This window comes from Hibiscus syriacus, unplaced genomic scaffold, assembly GCF_006381635.1.
Source record: "Hibiscus syriacus cultivar Baekdansim isolate YM2019G1 unplaced genomic scaffold, ASM638163v2 tig00110546_pilon, whole genome shotgun sequence".
Taxonomy (NCBI): Eukaryota; Viridiplantae; Streptophyta; class Magnoliopsida; order Malvales; family Malvaceae; genus Hibiscus; species Hibiscus syriacus.
Window position 1 is genome coordinate 545,905 of NW_024062773.1, and position 4,073 is coordinate 549,977.

General features: G+C 39.7%; 1 pseudogene; it reads right to left on the reverse strand.

Annotated features, from left to right (window-relative positions):
• Nucleotides 1-465: 465 nt before the first annotated feature.
• Nucleotides 466-4,073, reverse strand: LOC120130376 (annotated as a pseudogene).

Here is a 4,073-nt window from a genome sequence, read left to right on the forward strand (position 1 = left end):
AAAGAATGTTATTAGGAAACAGCTTTAGTAAAGATATTGGTGAGGATGACACATTTTTTGTCAACGACAAGTTCACAAGCAAATTTTACAAGGTAAAGATAAGAACGGTGGCCGAACAAAAGGAGAGTACGAAAAGCAGGAGATGAGATGAAGAGTGGAGGACAGGAAGCCACAGAGTGAAGCTGCAATAATTAGGATCATGAAATCAACTAGGGTTCTGGATCACAACAATGTAATAGCTGAGGTTACGAAGCAGTTGCAGTCACGGTTCCTTGCTAATCCAACGGAGATTAAGAGACAGATAAGTGTCTCTTATCGATTGGGAATTATTGGAAAGGGACAATAATGATGCGAAAATTTATCGGTATCTAGCCTAAAAACACTGCTTCAATAGATCCATCGTCTCAGCTAGTCTATTTGAGAACTTCCCAAATTTCCTTTGAAATGATTTCAATATGCAAAGACTAATAAAAATACGGATTAAATTCAATAATCATAAAACTTCATAGAGTTATATAGCTATTATACCTGTCGGTAAATAAATTAATACAAATGAACACAGGCTGATCCATACTTCACAGCCTCCTGCACTGAAACTATCCTGGTGACAAAAATTTTCAAGCCAGAAATCATAAATTCATGTCACCAACTTGTATGAGCGCATTGCGAAATTCTGTTCGTGCCACGGTTTAAGATTTACCATTTGCTTCACTGTGTGGATGTCGTGTTTTCCCCCACGGTCCAGTATTGCTTTACTACAACCAATACCTTCTCAGGGACCAAAGGGCCATCTTCATGGTCCATCATCTTAGTGTCCCACCTCATTCCTGCTGTTATCTTCTTCACTTTGATTAGAAAGTCGACTTCATCACGAAATATAACTGCACCTTCTGGACGCAGAATTCGGTCCATCTCCAATAGAATGTCCTCTATATTACATCTGTGCATACATTCAAATAAATGTATAAAAGTTCAGGATAAGAAAAAGAATGCCGAATAGCTCTTACCAATGGTGAGCTCAGGTGATGAGTGGGTTTACATAGGAGGATTCTAGCCTTGAAAATCCAAATATAACACTGATTGAATTTTCCAGTATCATGCACAAATTATAAGTCCTAAGCTGTACAATTTTTTCAGTGTCATATAGTCCAACCGAAGTACAAATCTAAATACACAAGTGACAAGTAGTAGGAAAATACGACGAGAATTATACCAGAACGCTGAAAAGTATTGGAATGCACATTGAACTATGGATACTTACTTGTCCTTGTACAAACTGAACAGAAAATTTGCATGTATGAGATCATAAGTCCTTGGGTATGTGGAGAAAGCCTCACACCTGAACCAGTGAAAGTCAACAAATTGAACAATTCGAACAATACAAGCAACATTACTTTAATATTACGCAATCATTTATTGGACATCATCACAAGGGAAGTCAAAGAGTGGTTCTGGCAAAACCACCGTTACTATATTCAATACCGTAGAACAGAAAAGAACACTTCATTACAACACAAACTATATACAAGGCCAAAATTTTAGTAAGCCTTACCAGTCATGATAGATGCCAATTAATCCTCGCTCATATATCACACCCAGGGTATCTTTATCTGCTATAGTAGGCACCACATTCATAACCCACAATTTGGGGGAGTCAAGAGCTGCAGCAAATCCTCCCAACCCAGCATTCATATCCAAAATATTACGATACCTCCCAGAGTCGATAAGTCTATTGATCTGCTTATAGGCACTGACATGTTTCTTCCAAATATTATTGTCCTCTTGATAAGTCTCAACAGAAATTCCGGGTACACTTCCACTAGCGATCCTAGGAGGGACAGCATCTAGCCTCTCTGGGAATGGCTTCAGTTCCCCCCCAGCAACTTCATCTGGACTACTAACATCTGGATAGGGAGTAATGCACTCATCCATTTTCTTGTACCTAACCACCACCACAAGAGAAGATTATATAAAATGAAATTCCAGTTTAAAAAGAATTAATTACTGGCAACATAAACTGTAAATATATCAAAAGAAATTGGTTTTTGACGGTGATCCCAGCACTTAAAGGCTAGAGATCCCAAATACAGGTGACATGATTGTTTAAGGCTAAGTGAAATGCCGAACTAATAGACCTGAAAATACTCCTCAAGTCAGGAGACATGATTTGCAGGTTCCGACTTCAATTGTTTGAACTGTTGGGGCAATTTCTTATTAGTTATTACAATTAACAAGATTAACTAGATATAAATGAATTGGTGTGATGCTGATTAGCATCCAAACTTTAAACATTATCAAGGCGGAGGCAAAATTCCGTAGTCAATTTGACTAATTCCAAAAGTTCTCTTATCAAGGATGTGGAATATTGTTTTTGCAGCGAATCGTAAAGAAATATCAAGCACAGCTTATACCAGACATCATCAGCCTCTCCAGCTTTGCAGTAATTAACTTGAGAATCATCTTGTCTACTGTGACATGAATTGTCATTGACTCTCTTTTGCCAAATGGCGATTTCACCCTTCTCGTGCTTCTTTTCCCAGCAAAGGAGCTTGGCAGCATCCTCGATCTTTTGTTGTTCCTCCTCAAGTTCCTCCTTGGGACGCCGCCATGCTTCGTAATTGTTCCTCCAATTGATTGGAGGACCAGAAAGTATCCAGTAACCACCTGGTCTAAGAACACGATCAACCTCCTTCAAATACTTCCCATCTGCAAACAGACAAATCCATAATCATTCATCAATCTGTCAACTCCTGCTACTAGAAACTCTTCAATAAAACAACACCTCAAAGGACAAAATCTACACAAATACCAAACTAGTCATACTTAAACATAGGGACGCTCGATTCAGTATATAACTCACCATTTGCTCCCCATGAAATCAAGCAACGAGAACAGTGAGCCATATCAAAAGCTCTAGACGGATATGGCATCTTTATGGTCCCAAGAACACCAATAACAGAAGGTACACCTCTTTCAAGAGCAAATTGAACCTGTGCTTGATGTGAATCTCTAGGGCAAACGACATGGTTAGGACATTCCTACTCCATAGGTATGCGCCCCAACTCGCAACCTAAACATAAATAACCAATTTTAAGATCCATACAAAGACATGCATTGTACCATTACAAATCATTAGGCCAGCTGAAAAATAAAACTTTGAAGAGCAAGACAACATAACATACCCCACAACCAGTATCGAGTGCAGTCCTAACCGTCCCTTTAGTAATAGGAATCACATCAGCAAGCTGATCGATGTACTTATCCGCCCCTTGGGGAAACTGTGTTCCTCCGCCAGGGAACCTAAACACATTACCCTCGTATTGGATCCAATTCTGAATAGCCTTTTCGACCGTCAAGGCCTTATAGGGGGTATTAGCATAAGGCACGTAATCTCGACTCTTAGGCCAGGGAAACGGAGTCACGTATCCTTTCGGCGCCGGAACAAGACAATGCAATTTATGTTCCTCCCTGGGGCAATGCCTCTCACGATATACCATGTTGACCCTAGGGAAATTCATGGCACGCTTCTGATCTTGGCAAGGCGTGTGATCGACGTAACGGGGAGGACATGGCTTAAAGGATTGGGGCTTTTCGGATTCATCGGAGTTCCGGACATCGCCGACATGATGGGTTTCGAAGTTTAACGAAGGGATTATATTGCAATCGGCACCCTGTTTAGTTATCTCTAAAGCTATGCTATCCCCTTTACCGAAACCGCTCCTTTGCCACGCTCCTAAGATGTAGAAAAAACAACATAATCCAAAAACAATAAATATCTGAACCCCACTCCTTGTTCTACCATCAGCTGGATTCTTCAGTGCCATTTTTTTAGAAAACAATAACCTGCAATCAATGTTTCCAGATCAATGAAAAATAAAGCTAAATCAACTAGCTAAACAGTTCAATTGAGTAATTTTAAAATATAAAACCTATTATGGATCTCGAGAAAAGAAATGTCAGATGACTTACCAACCGCATCAATTGACGAAATCAGTGGTCGAAGATCCTCAATTTAATGATGAGTATGGTAGAAGTGAAGATTTTGAGTGCTTGGAAGCGAAGGATATGTGTCG